The 17,905-nt window shown below is 35.0% G+C and overlaps 2 long non-coding RNA genes across 2 annotated transcripts in view; one reads left to right on the top strand and one right to left on the bottom strand.

The window, feature by feature from the left end:
• LOC124102563 (uncharacterized) overlaps window positions 1–17,905 on the bottom strand; it is an 85,989-nt gene that overhangs the window by 18,156 nt on the left and 49,928 nt on the right. The gene's annotated exons all lie outside the window — the stretch shown is intronic.
• The window catches only part of LOC124102561 (uncharacterized), a 70,614-nt gene that overhangs the window by 46,613 nt on the left and 6,096 nt on the right, over window positions 1–17,905 (top strand). The window contains exons 5-6 of the long non-coding RNA XR_006854903.2: window positions 8,603–8,815; window positions 11,001–11,112. This is a non-coding gene — a long non-coding RNA (uncharacterized LOC124102561). The remainder of the gene's footprint in view (window positions 1–8,602; window positions 8,816–11,000; window positions 11,113–17,905) is intronic.

The raw sequence follows: 17,905 nt of genomic DNA, 5'->3' as shown, positions 1-17,905 counted from the left end.
ATCAATTTAATAGATAACCTTGCATAGATATTTCTGTAGATATTCTTGCTTACACAGGTGTTAATTGTCAAGATCTGAATTGCTCACATGACTCCTAGGTGTCTGCCCCTGCAGCACAGACAAAGGGAGAATTATTGATCTTCATGACTTACTGGCTTAGATCAGGTCAATGTTTTCCCAGAATCTGGGAAGATTTTCTTGAGTGGTCTAGAATTTAGCTTTCTATCTATCTTAAGTATATTTAAGTGAATTACCTTGCTCTAGTAATAGTCATTACTGACTGATAGACTGATTTACTCATGAGAATTCTAAACAAAATAAGCTCTGTTATTTTATCAGCAAGGTATTTTCTGGATATGTTCTATTAATGCTGCTGTTAATCTCAAGATATCACTATTAGTAATGCTTGATTGATAGTAAAAATGAGGAGCAACCTTTATGCTTCTTAGATTTAGATCCTTTGATCTCACAATCCACAAATATAAGCATAATTAGAATATTTAGTAGTATTGTGTTTGATAGAAAATGCAACTGAACTATGGACTCATTAAAATGTTTAAGTTTGCACAAAATGTCATTAGTAGAATTGGGATTTAAATGTAGACTTTTATCCCAAATACTGTGCTTTTTTTTTTCATTATACTATCATTCTTTTTTAATTTTTTTTTTTATTTTTTTAGTTGTAGATGGACACAGTGCCTTTATTTATTTATTTTTATGTGGTGCTAAGAATTGAACCAAGTGCCTCACATGTGCCAGGCAGGTGCTCTGCCACTGAGTCACAACCCTACCCCTTATATTGTCATTCTTTAGTTACCAAAAGGTTCTAACCAGTGTTTGTTGAATACCAACTATGTTATTTGTATTGTATTATGCAAAGGAAATTCAAGGTGAACAAGTCAAACTTTATCCAATCTTAGAGTCTTGTGGCTTCGGATCATAGTTATGTTAGTTATGTTAGTTGCCTGGGAGACAGGGGCTCTTATATCAGCCCCTAAATCCTGAAACTGAAAGACAGTTTTGCTAGAACTCTCAATGCTTTAAGTGCTTAATATGCCCAAAGGTCCTTGCAAATAAAACCTATGTAATCTGAAAACAAAATATAAAAACAAAACCACAAGGACCTAGCCAGTGAAGAATAACAGGACACTTCGAGAAGGAAGTTGAAACTTATAAGAGGGAATTGACACTGGGTGAATTTCTCTTTTATTGTGGATTTGGGCTAGAGGGTAGTCTGAAACTGTCACTGGCTCAGATGGCTAAAACTGCTAAAGTAGCTTCACAGTCTTTGTGACTTCAAGAATAGGATAGTGAAGGGAGCGGGGCACAACTATCACAGGAGAGTGAGAATCTAATGTTGGAAAAGAGAGGAGATGCCCCTTTCTGTGTATAAATACTCCTGAGTCTGTGGCTGACTCCTGAACCACACATGCTCAGAGCAGGTTCCAGGAAGCCAAGAAAATGATTTGGAGCTGCTATCTGAGATGGAGTTTGTGGTTGGGAGTCCAACCAAATTAATTGCTTTCTGAGACTCATTAATTGCTTTAATATAGACTGGAGAACTATAATGAAGTCCATATATTCCATAATATAATGTTATGATTTGGATGTGAGGTGTTCCCCAAAAGCTCACGTGTGGAACAGTGCAAGAAGTTCCAGAGGAGACATAATTGGATTGTGAGAGTCTTAACCCAATTAGTGAATTAATCTCTGATGAGATTAACTGGGTGGTAACTAGAGGCAGGTGGGGTGTGGCTAGAGGAAATAGTTAATTGGGGGTGTGGCTTTGGGTTATATATTTTGTATCTGAAGCTTTAGTCTCTCTGCTTCTTGTTCACCATGATGTGAGCTGCTTCCCTCTGCCTCACATTCCGCCATGATGTTCTGCCAGCCTCACCTTGAGCCCTCAAGGAATGGTGCCGGCTTTCTATGTACTAAGACCAATGAAACCATAAGCCCTCAAATAAACTTTATCTCCCCTACATTTGTACTGGTCAGGTCCTTTAGTCCCAGCAACGAAAAAGCTGACAGAAACATATACCATTCACAATGTATGGAATCTAATTCTAAATTGCACATTGTTCAACCTAATGGATGATCACCATCTTTTATCTGTGCTATGTATTTGTAAATTCTTCATGCAACCTAGTGGATGATCACCATCTTTTATCTGTGCTATGTATTTGTAAATTCTTCATGTTTTTTTAAACACTCTACTTGTTAGTCCATTTGCCCATTCCACTTTTCCACAAGTTCAACTTCAGTTTCTTCTTTAAATTTGTACTTGATGTCACACTTTAGAATCATTAGCACCTCGTACAGGGTTTAGCATAAAGGAAACACTCAGAAAAAGTTTTTTTTTTCTTTACTTAAATACTGAGTAATAAATTTAAGGTCCTTTGCAGCTTCCTATATAATACCACATAACTATTTTCTGTGAGCATCTTATAAGGAAATGTGGTTTAGTGATTTCTTTTTTACTTCCGCTAATGATGTATAAACACAAGTAATGGTATCACTTACCCAGATTTTGGCCAGTCTATTTGTGGGTGTTTTCTTCCTCTCTGGGTTCAACATAGCCTCAGTGTCCTTGAATATGAAATCCTAACATAACTTAAGTTCCTCTTACTTTCTCTACATACTGTTATGTTAGCTAATAAGGTGCACACATGCTGTACAATTAATTTTGTGCCAATAAATGTACATTTCCTTCTAGGTATAGTCTTAATCTTGCATCAGAAAGGTAAAACCTGAATTAATAAGTTTGCTGAGGAACCACTTCAGATATTTTTTTCCATAAAATAATTTTATCTTATTAAATATAGAGCTAAATATATGATTATTCCCTAAACTGAAAGGTTTAGTTTACTGTTTATATGTCATCATGAAATTGTTTTTAGTCATGAAATTTAATTTTCTAATTTCATTCTAGTTTTCTTTGCAAAGGAGATAAATAATATAAGTAAATTTTATGCAGATGGGGACATGTTTTTGTCTGAAAGAAAATAAATCCCAATATTTATGAACTTGTATGAAATAAGCAAAAATAAAATGAAGATAAAATGTAATACCTAAGATAAAAGATATCTCCAATTGCTAGCTCTCATCATGTTATTAACTCATTATAAACCCTTCAAATTTGTAATATGAATTTTCTGAATTATCTCAGTATTTCAGGAACCATTTCAGTCAACTCACAATGAGACCAGTAGTGATTCATTTTTATGTAGATAGCTGTACATATCTCTTTTCTTACTGGCACAACACTGACCTTAGGGGAAAAGTGGACATTTAATGAAAATAACACATATTTCCAAGGGTTCTAGAATCTTCACTAAAATATCATTTCTATAAAAAAATACAACTTATCCCTAAAATAATCCAATCAGAGGTATTTGAACTTACCTGACATCTATCATCTCTTCTGATGTGTGACGTCATGAATTCAAAGCTTTTGTACTTCAGTTTGTCAAAGAAATGAAGTTAAATCTAGAATTGATGAACTATATGAAATACACCATTCCTTAATTTCCTGGACATTTAGTCCTAGGAATCTTTGTACAAAAAACAAAACAAAACAAAACAAAAACACTTAAAAAAGGACTTTTATGTATTCTCCAGTATGAAAGAAAACTCCATACTTGATCTTTGATCATAATTGCAATATTTTGGACTTACAATATTTAGTTTTCAAAAGATTATTTAAACACTATCTCAGTTGATCCTCACAACAAGTCAACCAGATAGATAACACAGATATAATTATGGAAATTACCCTCAGAGAAATAATGTTTGTAAAATTATATGAAATTCATCAGAATAGAAGCCTAAACAATTTATTTTTTTAAATTCACTTTATTCTTTCCTCAAAATATTTTGTAATAGGGTAAGGAGCTAATGAAAAAAAATTTTTTTTAAAAAAGCATTTGCTCACTGAGACTAATAATAAAATTAAAATTGATTTTGTAATATTCTTAATTAACTAATTCAATGACTAATACTCCCATTGAAATTAGATAGGTGTGATCTTTGTCATCAGACTTTCTAAAGAGCAAATTCATTAGTAATTAAACCATAGCATGAAATTAATTTTAAATACCCCACGTCCTGTCTAGAAAAGCCACCTCACCAATTGTAATTTAAATAAAATCCTTTTGTTGGTCATAATTCCTTGCAGCAGCAGAGAAACCTTGACTTCTTATCCAATTTGGTAATGGACAATTTATTTTGGTTAGTAATTAGGTGATTGCTTGGGACATCCTTCCCAAACAATAGGAGTTTATGTGGCCCACAAAGTATTGTTTTGGTCTGGTTTGTGAATTAGCTTCTTTAATCAATCTGATGTAGTAGTTAAACAATGGTTCATATAGAGGACTTTTAACAGGGAACAAAATGAATATGAGTTTATATTTCCTCATATCTCAGCAAGATCAAAGGACTCAAAGTGGTCCCTGTGCAAGCACTCTGTCCAGGTTTCTGATTCTGCCTCCTGCTGCTCTGAGTTGTAGCTATTCCCAAATGAGTTGTGGTCTTCCTTAGCCTCAGCCTTCACACGTGCTGTATACCCTGTCTAAAACAGACTTTTTTTTTTTTCTCTTTTACTCCTGGTGATCTTCTACTCAGCCTTTAAAACTCACATCATATCTCCTTCATCCATTGAGTCATTCCTGCCTTTCTGGAGTTGTTACACGCATCCTCTCTGTCTTCACCTAAGTCTGTCATAAGCTGGCATTTATCACATCCTTGAGATGGTAGCTTTGCCCTTTAGTCTTTTACACTGGATTCTGAACCTTTAGATATTGGGGGCATGCACTGGCATCAAAGGGCAGGGCTAAATCCTAGTGCAGCACTTACTAGCCAAATGGGCACAGACAAGTAAAGAAATCACTCATCTGTACACTGAGGCTAATAGTAGTAGGTATTTAGTTAATCAGGTATTTAATGGATTAAATGAATAAAACTCTTAGAAAAGCTTCTGGCATGTATTATGAATTCATATTAGATGAATTCAATGTTAGATACAAAAATAATTCATCTTTCTGCCTCCAAATGAACATAGTACCTGAAACATATTGGCTTTTTAATAACAAGTGATTTTTTTTTTTCTTTTTATACCTGGGGTTGAACCCAGTAGCACTTAGCCACTGAGCCACATACCCAACCTTTCTTTTGTAATTTTTCATTTGTTCTTTTTAGTTATATGTGATAGTAGAATGTATTTTGACATACATATATGGAGTATGACTCCTATTTTTCTGGTTGTACATGATGTGGAGTTACACTGATCCTGTATTCATATAAGAATATAGGAAAGTTATGACTGATTCATTCTACTGTCTTTTCTGCTCCCAACCCTCCTCCCTTCCCTTCATTTCTCTTTGTCTAATCCAGTGGACTTCTATTCTTCCCTGTTTTATATTTTATTTAGAGACAGAGTCTCACTAAGTTACCTCCTAGGACCTCGCTAAATTCCTGAGGCTGGCTTTGAACTAGTGGTCCTCCTGCCTCAGCCTCCCAAGCCACTGGGATTACAGGAGTGTGCTGCACATTAAGCTAATAATGGGTGATTTTAAAGTTCACTTATATGAAAAATCTGAAGGTAACTCTAAACAAGAGTCATCTTGTTGTTATACTCAAAAGGAAAGATAAATCTTTACTAAAGCTTATAGTTATTAATGCATGAAAAACAATGTGATTTTTGTAAAAAATGAGGGACATATTAAGTGAGATATCAATTCTTCCTAAACTCACAAATTCTTTTATTTGAGCAATAAACAAATAAAGTGGAATAACAAACAGGATTTAGCTTCTAAGATTTAAAAATTTACATTTAAACTATAAAAAACAAAGGTAATTACTGAGATGTTGTGTTATGAATCAACATTTGGTCATCGGAACAGATATTTTCTTTTAAATCAAATTATAAACTTAACATAATTCATTGCAAATATTGTGATAGTAGGTCTTCTCCATATGAAATTTATATGGAAAGATTAACAGATAAATTATATGCAAAATATCTTTAAAATAGAGGAATGGGTGACTTGCTCTGTTATATCTCATCATACAATTAAAATAGTGGAACCAAAACACATCACATCTCTAAGGTTGATAAGTTGGAATTTCTGAGCATCAAAGAAAATATAGGTAGATAAATTTTTCTAGATAATGAGATTAGCTACACAGTTAGAAAAATAGGGATGCCTTATGCCATTTGCTAAAATAAAATATAGGTACTCAAAGAAATATAAGGTAAAGGAAGAAATAAAAGTACTAGAAGAAAAATGAAGATGACTCTATCTGATCATAAGGAGGGTTGTTGTAGGCGTAAACTGAAAGAAAATAAATAATTCACAAAATTGATAGAGCAAAAACATGAACATTGTGATATACCTAGTGGGCAGAGCTCTACTTCTGAAAAAGGAACATCTGGTTTGAAAAAGCTTTTCTACCATGAGAAGTGATACTCCATGGATGTATGATATGTTGAAATGCATTCTACTGTCATGTATAACTAATTAGAGTAATTTTTTTTAAAAAAAGCTTTCTGCTGCTATGTATAAGCCTCAGGCAGGGCATTTAACTTTTATATGCCTCAATTTTCTAATCCATAAAATACTTAGCAATAGCATTGTTACTAGAAGTATACAATGAACACCACATGATGGCTTTTGTGGGGAGAAAAGAGGTCATTAAATACTTGGTACAGTGATAAAGCAAATAGAAAAGGAGAAATATTTAAAATGTATGATATACAACGATTTTACACCATTAATAAATAAATGATTTCTTACACCTTTACAATAAAAAGATGAATCACGAGTATGGATTTCAAACAATAAACAACTGATGACAAACTATAGTCAGAGATTAAGGTTGTTCCTAATTATTAGAATCAAGTGTGCGTCTTCATTTTTAATTGTTCAAATTGTCTACAATGAAAATCAACAACAACAACAACCAGGGAATTATTTATTTTATTTATAGAACAAGAAATGTAAGTGAATATGTTGGCAAATTCTTCAATTCCAAGGTCAACTTTTCCTTTACTATCTAAATTAAAGGACTTAATCCCCTGTCTTGCATGCCTTCAGGAAATTGAGATTCCTTTAGAGTATTTTTAAAGATTCCTAGGATGTTCTTACATGTCCTGGTCTTTTCTTATTACCTTCAGTCCTGAGACCCTGGCTTTCTTGTAATATCTTTTCTCATCTTGTAACTGTTCCTTCTTGTCCTGTTTCAATCAACCCAAGAAGGTTAAGAGAGAAAGAGATAGAGGAGAAAAGGGAAAGGGGGGGGGGTCGGCATTGAAGCAATCAGTTGCCTAGATTTTGATGAAGATATCAGCATACTATTCTCATTACAGTGTAAAAACAGACTCTTACCAGAAGTGCACACTATGAGACAATATACAAATTTCATGCCTTAAGTTGTTCTATAGTAAGGTGTTTGTCATCAGTGTAGTTCCTGATATGAATCTGAGGCAGATTTTATGGACATATTTTAAAGGGAGACATAATGAGATTATTTTACAATAATCCAGACTACTATTTCAAATAGATTGCTATCCCTATTTGTCTGTGCGTCTACCTTTTTTTTTTTTTTTTTATTCATTGCTCTCTTCCTATGACCTTTAACTGGGAGACATATATAAAGATTGCATGCTAATGTTTCAACTGATTCCTTTCATTGTTATTGGTAAGTTTTATACATAAGGTTCTTATTGTCCCTGTAGAAGGGAGAGGTAAAATCAATTTCCTCTTTAACATATTGATAAACAACTCCAGATATAAGAGGTAGGGAGGAGAAACTAGATTTACCTTTGTATGACCTACATAGGAATGCTGGAAAAAATTAATTCCAGAATATTATGTCAACATTCCTTGAAGTCGTGGATATGATTTACATAGTAGGTCTTCTCCATCCACCTAGCTAAGCTACTTTCATCTCGATACTGTAAATTGCTTTCATTTTCCCCCTCCGATCTGTGTGCTTGAGGGATTGTTGTGATAAATTATGGAGGTACAGAACTGAAAATGGTGTGTAGATTGTCTAAGAAATTGAGTGCAGTCAGCCTTAAAAGTGGTGGATGATGTGCTAAAGCAGCTACTCACCCTGGCCATGTCCCATATGTCGTCAATGAACAGCTGCTTTTAACTTTGCCTTTTGCCCAGAGCATGAGAGCTGCTGGATTTATTGAATTAATAACCACTCCATTATGTGTGTTTTGTTTTCCTGTGACCGTGAAATCTGGCTATAATGTTAGGAAAGTGTAAGACAGGTCTCCTTAACAAACAAGGCGGTATCTATTTTTGGGGTCATTATTTAATACTTAATCTTTTGGGTAGAAAATAATAGGGAAATCCTTTCAAATCTGGAATAGAATGTTTCTAACAATATTGAGTTAAAAAGAAATTTTATGGGTTATGTAGATAGATAGAAGCCGGCTTTCACTATGATTTGTGGGCTAAAGCATAGCTACTGACTGCAATGTGTGTATGATTGAATGGGGTTTTGTTGTTGTTGTTTAGCCTTATTTTTTTTAAAAGCAGAACGTTATGTATATTTCTTTTATAGACAAACATCTAAATATTTTCTGCAGGAAATGAGGGCAAAATAGAAGACCATCTTCCTTATGCACCCTGGGTCATTTCCTGAAGATTTTTGAATTGGACACAAAAGGCAGGATTTTAACAGAGGTGGAATGCAGCACATGTGGAAAAGGTTGGACCCACGACCTTTAATTCTTTTGACCAAGAAGGTGCGAGATAAGTCTTCTATCAAGAAGTTGCAGTCGGGGCCATTATGATTAATGGTGCTTTTTTTTCATTTTTTTTTTCTTCTTCTTCTTTTTGTAAAAATCAGGCCAGCTCACTACTGTTCATGTTGATTCCCTAACTTCTATCCCTTTCAATCTGATTTTATAGAAAAAATACAGAACGTAAGTGAATACTTTTGGCTCAGCTGTTTCACCTCCTGTTTATTTCCCTGTTGCTACTCCAAGTGGCAGAAATGGTTGTTTTGAAGAGTTAGAAAATAATAGTTTTGAAATTTTATTTTGATCTGCTTATTCCCTGAAAATAAAAGTAATAAATATAATGAAGTTTGCTATATAAAAGGCCTAAAAGATTACCTGTTGAAAATCCTTTACATAGGAGGAAACTAAGGTCTGGAAAGATTTAATTTGTCTAAGATTATAGACATTATTCTAATAAGTTTCTAATGATTTCTAATTCAAGGTTTCACCTATCACAAGAAGAAAAGACCTGTATTTTTAAAGAAACCAATGTTTCTCTGTTAATTTGTTTACAATACAGAAATTTCCCAAGTTACTAAATAATGAAATAAGAACCTTTCTAGCATTCTCTTCTAAAATCATATTTTTAAGCTGGGACTTAAAAGTATATTAAAAATGAAGGATCATAACAATGCTTGACAAAATATTATAAGATGCTGAAATGTCTTCTGAATCATTTGCTCAAAATTACGTATCGTGTAGCAGAGTGTATTTTATTTTTATATCCGGTAGTCCAGCATAATTATTTTAGTGCCCACTGTGCCTACTACAGGTATTATAGTCCCCACTTTACAAACTAGAAAAATGAGAATAAGTATTTTAACAATTTGCTTAAAGTTATAAAAATAAATAATTGTCCTGGGATTCAAATTCAGTTCTATTCCAGTTGGAAGCTCAGTCTCCTTCTACTACTTGCTTATATGTAAAAAGTGCATTAAATGAATTAGGGCCCATTCCCCACATAAACAATGGAGCAGAAAATTTACTACAGTTGACTTTGAAATATATTCAAAGAAAAACTGAGGGAATGGTTCTTCTCCCAGGCTCAACCCTTCCACAAACACAGGCTTGGACACACATGCTGTCACTCAAGTTATTATGTGAAATAGTATTGCATGACTACAAATTGCCTTTCTTATTGGTTAAAATTCAAGAATATCCACTGATTTTATTTCATAATTTTATTTGTAACTTTGGGGAGCAATTTAAGGCAATGAAAATGTTTTCAAATCATAGAATTCTAAAAATAGTTATTTTAAAAGGTAAAAATGAGATTATGGAAGCCAAATGTTTATTGTGGTGTCTTGCAAAAGATATGAGAAAACAGAGATTTGGGAATCTGTTTGGTAATATTTAGATTGTTAGGTGGATTAGAGTGGTTTGGGAATCTGTTTGGTAATATTTAGATTGTTAGGTGGATTAGAGTGGTAATTGGATCATTGTTTCTGTTTCTAAATTTAACATGAAAATGAAGTAAATTATTCACCATAGGAAAGCAATATCTTTGGAGGAGTTTAGAAGTTATTTGTAGAGAGACTGCTTATGTGTTTGCATGGACCCCACAGTTCTCCCTCTCGCTCAAGTGGTCTTGGTTTGGGTGAGGTTATATGGCCACCATATTGTGAGATCACCACAATATCACATGATATATTATGCAGTTATTTCTCCAAATAACTGGAAAATTCTGACTATAAATTGCCTTGTTTTGGGGGCCAGTTCTGTAGTTGCATGTGAATACTAAGATCTGACATCTAAGTACAGATTCTGAGACTCCATTTCTTGTAGATGCTGCTGGGATCTTCTGTAAAGCATGTGATGGTGGCGAGACAATCTTGAATTGATATAATAACCAATTAAAAGACACCAGCTCCCTGCATCTTAGTTCAGAGAGTTGGCTCTAACAATTACTGTGCAGAAGAGGTAATGTTTTAAGGAGGAGAACAAAGATTACAATACTGAAAACCTATAATTTGTTTATTAGAGAAATGTTAAGTGAAAGCTTACTTTCTATTCAAACTCTATGACCTTTGACCTTAACTAAGCTAACAAAGAAAACCCACATGGGTATGAGAAACACTGACAATAGATCTTAATAAGCTTTCCATATTTCACTTATTTACTTAAATTTATATATAAATAGATAGAATGTGCTTACTTAGGTGATAATAGTTATGCTTCACTATACGGATTTTATTTATATTAGGTATTGCATTAAATGAAATTAGACACTTGAAGCCCTTGAGTTGTCTGTATATATGGACACAGCTGGACCAAGTCCTGATTTACAAGAACCACAATGGCACAAAGGACAGAAGGTAAAAAATCGGTTTCCAAAAGAGCCACACTCTAGAGAAGTCAAATTTTACTTATTAAATTTTATTTTTCAGGTTTTAATTGTGCTCTAAGTAAACAGGTTGATGTTATAACATAGACACAATTGCAGTGTTCTTCATTCTTAAATCAATAGACTGGCTGCATTCTGCAGTGGCTGGGTTTCCTGGGTGGTCTGTAAGAATTGCCCCAGGAGGTAGGCACTGTCATAGTCTAATCCGGATGTTACAAAGGTATGTAAAATGGCATGTCTTGCAAGTTTAGTTTATGTGTTGTCTGGTCTTTCAGTGGAGATAGACATTCTTTTAAGCTTTTTTGGAACCTCTGTGGAATGAATGGACTTGAAAAGCTATTAACTTTGATTTTTTTTCATAAAGGAGATTAAATGAGACCCAGAGTTTATTTAGAAATCTACATGAAGAAATTTACAAGCTGTTTGAATTAAAATGCAGGTCTGATGTTTGTATGTTGAATCTACATATGACTTTAGTTCTATTACAATTTTTTAAAATTGTCCTTGCATCACTCAACAATGTCTAATGAAATCAGTTTTTAATGCTTATTTTTTACATTCGGGGAACAATGAAAGTGAATTTGGGGCACACTGTGGTTTCATGAACCGTCAATTTGGCAATATCAGAAATAGTGAAGTAATAGTAATGTTTCCCTGGAGCCAGGAAGCAATGCTGTGAGGAGCTGCCTCTAAGACAGTTTGGGAGGCAGAGTGGAATGCCTCCCAGCTGGGGAACTGACAGCCCGTGGTGAGGCATTCACTGATGTGGCAGTCCAGCACCTGCCCTGCCTGCAGCTCAGGAGAAGCCACTGTCAGTCCAGTAAATCAAAGTGGCATCTCCCTTAAGAGGTGACTGAAAGGGAAGCAGTCCAAACTGTGCATTCCAGTCCTTACTGGGCCACCTGGAATTTCAAGCTAAAGCAACTGGCTTTTACTTAAAATGCATCGGGAGCCTGGTTCCCCAGCATGACCTTTCACTCATTTTAGAGAATTAAATAGAGCTTACCAAAGGGTAACCTTCTCTCTTTTTCATGCACCTGCACACATCCCAAACCAAGAGTGTGGAAACTAAATGATCCTTGAAAGCAGGGAAACAACGTTGACCTTTTGTGAGTTAAGTCTTCCTGGAAAACATCTGGGAGGAAAGGTCTTGATGATATTGAAATCAATGTCAAAAGAACTGATAATTTGAGAAAACATTTAAAGATTTGGAGTTTATTTCTAGCAAAGGCCCAAACTCCCAGGAAAGGAAAAACGTGCCCAAATTAAATGAAAAAATAAAATGTATTCTTGCCTTTATACAGATGGAGTGGAAAGAAAAAAAAAAACACAAAACCCTCTGCCAAGTAATTATTTGAGGGTTACTAAAATGAATATTCTAATAATTTCATTATAACCAGTTATCTTCAGTGAGAAATTCTGAGGAGATGTGCTGCTTAGAATTATTCAAGTAAGAAATCCAATGTAAATGGTTTTAATCCTTTCTAGTCAAATTAATATGGTGTGGCTGTCTTGCGGATACAGACTCAGTTATCTTTCTTGTTGACACGTATAAGAAAATTCCAACTGGGCACACATGATTTATTCTTTATATCTGGAGCCGTGCTGTAATCATTCACCCCTTTTCAAGTCTAGTTTGGCAACTTTATCTTGCTTGCAGTTTGCATTTTTGAAAGTGAAAATATATTCTGCAGCTTTTGATGTGTTGATTGGTAGGAAGGTAAAGACAGCTGCACACAGTCCCCGGAGACAGGGCTCAGTGGCTAAATGAAGACCTCTAGTGCTTTCTTGTTAGCCAAGATAGATCTACATCCCGATGAACCACAACTAGTCAATAGCAGCGGCTCTCAGCGCATGTGATCAGAAGCTACAAATCAGTTTTCCCTGGGACTTAGTTATCGGCATATTGTGCCGTAGGCCATGGCCTGCTGCTGCTGGCTTGACTGTAATTTTTCCCCCAGTGAAGTTTTTAAAGTCACAGGCTGAGACTGGAACCGTGCTCTCTTGGCAACAAGGCTGTCACTAGCCTGCCAGATATCAATTGCCCATCAAATAAATTGCTACTTTAATGTACTCAGCCTCTTACTATTAAGGAAGTTGGATGCTAGCAGGATTTCCCATTGTTAGGTTTTCCTCTCCAAAATTTATTTCCAAATGTCTCCTTGCTTATAACCAACACTTGTATATTATACTGATGGATGGCCATGGGTTGGCCTGTTGCATTTTTAAGTCTCCATCATGTTTGTCTGAAGTATTGCAATAGCCCCTGTCTAGTTCTCAATGTAACTAGCTTCATCCTATCTAATCCACCTTACTTCCAGAAGCATCTTTCTAAAATATAGATCCAGTCTTCTTTAAAAATATCTCTTTATATATCTCCTTGGGTCCCTTGAAAATCTCCTTGTGTTAGGGCCTAGGATACCCTAAGAAAATATCACTTTTATTAGGGAGAATTGCTTTCTTTGATCACAAGACTGAACCCTGAAAGCAGTCAAGTGCCTCTTCTTCTTTGTAGAATTGTTTAAATTTAGACACCAAGCCATGCTTGAAATACTTGTGTTATTGACAGCATCCCCTCTAAGAAAAGCCTGCTGCTATTGCATATCCAGGGACCTGATGGGGCCACTCTCATCCTCCTCTGCTCTGATGGGATGAGATTCTCAGGGCAACATTTTCCACCTTTTCCACCAGTGTGAGCTGTTTGCTGCTCTCTCCACCCCAACACACTAATACATAGTCATAAACATCAAACTCTGGAGAGCAGTGTTTATGAATGATGCGTGGCACCTTCATCTCCAACTGCCTACCTCTTCCTGTCCCAGGATAGTCCAGTAGTGGCAAATTAAAGCTACTCACAGCTCTCTGAATATCTGCCTTTTCAAGCTGGGGTGCATAGTACTTGCTGTGATTATCTTAGTATGGATTTTTCTTGTTTGTCTGCCTACTAAACTCTAACTCATTCTCTAATTCTCAACTCAAACATAACCTCTTCCCTGACATTTACAAAGGCCAAAGGGGGAAAAATATGTATTCTCTCTTTTTTAATGCTCTTTTTAATGTATTTTTAATGTATTTTTTAGTTGTAGTTGGACACAATACCTTTATTTATTTATTTTTATGTGGTGCTGAGGATGGATCCCAGGGACACACACGTGCCAGGCGAGCACTCTACCACTGAGCCACAACCCCAGCACTGCATTGTTTTTTCAAATGAGAAAGTTTGTGTCTGTTTAGGAAAGAAGGTGGGAGAATGGGAGAGATTGATAGCCTGGGATAATTGATGGAACCCAGTCCAGAAGGAGATGATAAAGGGCAAGATCAAAGGCACAGAAGGAAAGCCTCATCTTCCTGCCCATACCCAGCCCCCATGGATCATAGCCATTTGTTCCCTTCTTTTTCTCCCCACTCCAATTGAATGGTGGCCTAAATCACCATCTTCCCTTGCTGGGATCACTATAACGTAGTCTTTTAAGTGATCTTCTTATTTCCACCCTTGTACATTTAGAATAATTTTACCCCAGCAGTAAGAATGAGTCTTAAAATGCTGATCTGATCCTGTTACTCCTTGGTCAAGGCCTGCCATCTTTCTCTTAAATTCCAGTGGGTCATAGCCCACAATGATCACCCTGCTCTTTGTCTTCCACTTATCAAATTACCTTCTGATGCAATATTTAGATTGGTGATTTATATTGTTTATTTACACCCCAACTATCATGAGAGATACATGAAGGAAGTTTTCTTGAGTTTACTTTTCTGTTGTATTCCTTGTAAATAAGACACCGAGTGTATCCTCAATAAATATCTGTTGGATGAATTAGTAAATTTTCCCATGAATGCTTGTATACAAAAATGGTATAGAGATTGGCAAGCACAAACTATATGACATCCATGCCTTTGGCAAAAAGTTTGGATATTTCTGATAAAAGTTCCTTTCAATAAAATTTCTTGACTACTCACTAAACTTACTAAACTTGGATAACTATCTCAGATGACATTATAGTTTCTGTGAGGAAGATATTAAGGTCATTATTATCACATATCCCAGTGATTATTTCTTAGATTTTTGTTTTTCATTTTACCAATGATTATTGTTTGCCATTTCCCAAAATATACTAGTAGAATGATTTTATAGTAATGACTTCTAATAAAATGACATGAAATTGAAAAAAAAACTGCCAAGAGAACATAAGCAAAATTGGCAATGCTTATAAATTATGATTGAACAATAAATATAAAGAACTTCATAGTTAGTTGCATGTTTACATGTTTATGTTTTGATTACTGAATGTGGAGAACCTGCAATTAAAATTTTTATTTAAAAAAGTTGTCCCTTATTGGTGTTCATTTTTTTTTCTTTATGGACTATATTTTATAGTAACACATAGTATAGGATTACATTTTTTATTTTAAACTCTGAGTTTATCTCTTAACTCTGTTTATAACCAGGACCTGATTTTCATCTCTTTCAACACATATGAGCCAAGAAAACATTTTCATGGCAAAAGACATTTATACCTCTGTGTCCTGAAAGAGAGCAGTGGTGGCTGTTTGGACTTGAACATCATATTAGGGGAGTCAAGTCACACATTTCTCAATGCCATTATGCAAACAGAGGAAGAGCAAAAGCCAGAGCCTACAAAAGTAATTCTTGGATGGCTTGAGGAGTATGTAAAATGTGCTCTATAATTTTCAGCCTCCTGCAGTGCAAGTGATTAGCTAAAGAAACACTTTGAACCTGTTAGTTGTACATCTTTTAAACCATTTTAAATTATGGAAAAGATAGTCCTCAAGAAATTAATTAAAGTTTTGGACAATAATGCAATCAGGGATATCTATGTTTGCAGTCTTTCCTCTCTGCTTGCATACATCTTTCTCTGTCAAGTACATCAAACAGCTAATTAGCCCCATTTTAAGAGCTTCTCTGCTCACATCACTTAAAAGGATCTCCAGCCTGCCTTTTAGAGAGTTCACACTTGCTATGCACTGGCTTTCTGAATGCTTCTCAGGCTCTGAAAGAATCTATTCGTTACCTCTTGGAGGAACTTTAAAAGTCGATGGACTTCCTTACCACAAATTGATTTTCTTTGTTTTCTCACTCATGATCAGCATTTTATAAATAATCTTGTAAAGGTTGCTAAACCTATTTCACCTAGTATTTGCTTATTTTAGTTCAATACCCTTGGTTTTCTGAAGACATCTGAAAAACATTAGAATGACTGTTTTTTATTAAGACATGTGGTACCAGGAGGAAAAAAAAAATTACGAGACTAAAGTGTTTCTTTTATTTAGCATAAAGTGTTACTACCATGACCAAAGTTCAGTGTTTCAAATACCCATTTTAGAAATAAGTACAGGTCACATGATCTATAGATATCACATGTTAGCACATGTTAAAAGTTATAACCATAACTAGAGACAGAATTTCTGACTCACAGCTTCCATGAATCTGAACTATCACATGACATCTCAAGTTGACTATAAAAATAACTCAAGACGCCAGAGTGCTTCAATTAACAGCTGAAATATTGTGATATTTTAACACAGGTGATACAAAGAATCAGAGCCACAAATAGATACATGGCTGTGAATTATAGCTCTTTCCTTAAAGGTTTACTGTTGAAGGCAGATGTTGAGAATGCTTTATCTCCTTATAAGCTAAAGGAGAAGGGCAGGGTGTGGTGGATGGTACTGGGAAATGTTATATTTACATAATTTCTTGATCATTTCAATATCTATATGAATACGACTGGAGGAAGTGGGTGTCAAGTACACCAAGAACAACCAATAGTGATGGGGATGGAAACCCTATAGCATCTTGAGCAGAACAAGGCACTCAGAGGAGGCAAGTGCATGTTTAAGAAGTAATGACAACAATATTAGGTATCCATTGTGAAACTGGTGTGCTTTAGGCATCATTGTACATGTTTTCATCATTGTGAAGGTTTTGAAAATATTAACTCATTAAATCTTCAAAACAACCTTTTGAGATTGGTAACTATTATTAAATATTGTCACCCACTTTCCAGTGTAAAGACCGATGTGCAGAGAGTCTCAGTAACTTTCTCACAGTCACATCTAGTAAGGGCTGGGTTTGGGATTTGACCCCAGGCAGTTGGGCCCCAGAAACCTGTAATCTTAAAATCCTGGTGGAAGAGTGAAAGGAAGAAATAATGGAAATAGATGAAGGAGATGGGGATGGGATGGAAGTGAGATAAGAAGTTAAAGCAGAAAGGAAGACTCAATAGAGACTAGAAAAAAGCTATTTGTTTTAGTGACACCTAATATTGTAACTTTAATGGAGGGTCAAAATGTTTAAGGAGTAAAGGAAAGAATGGTGGGAAAAAGATTTCCCTGAGGAGTGTGATATTTGACCTATGCTTCTGAAGTAAATCATGCTGGATTTAAGATTTTTTATTTTGCCTTAAGATTTCATTAAAACCGAACCCCTAACTTGTATTAATGCTTACTAAAGTATATTTTCAAACCAAGCAGAAAATTATTTCAACAAAAATAAATATTATGGTTTCAAAGAAGAGGGAATGAAAGCCAGGTTGATACATGAACTATACAAATAAAGTGAAGAAAAATAAAAACACATGAACGCTTAAATATTTTGCTCATATGTTATTGACAGCATGATCATAAGTATCTGTACTTTGAAACTATGCAATTGAAGCCTTGTGGCTGTCTGCATGCAGGTATACCTCAGAACAATAGATAAATGGTTTCAATGCTCAAAACAACACAAAATAAGCATGTTTGTA

The sequence above is a fragment of the Marmota monax genome, unplaced genomic scaffold (assembly GCF_021218885.2).
Source record: "Marmota monax isolate L192 unplaced genomic scaffold, Marmota_monax_Labrador192_F-V1.1 WCK01_AAM20220418_F8-fsc00002, whole genome shotgun sequence".
NCBI classification, from domain to species: Eukaryota; Metazoa; Chordata; class Mammalia; order Rodentia; family Sciuridae; genus Marmota; species Marmota monax.
Note: the sequence above shows the minus strand (reverse complement) of the source record. Positions and strands in the feature narration are given on the sequence as shown.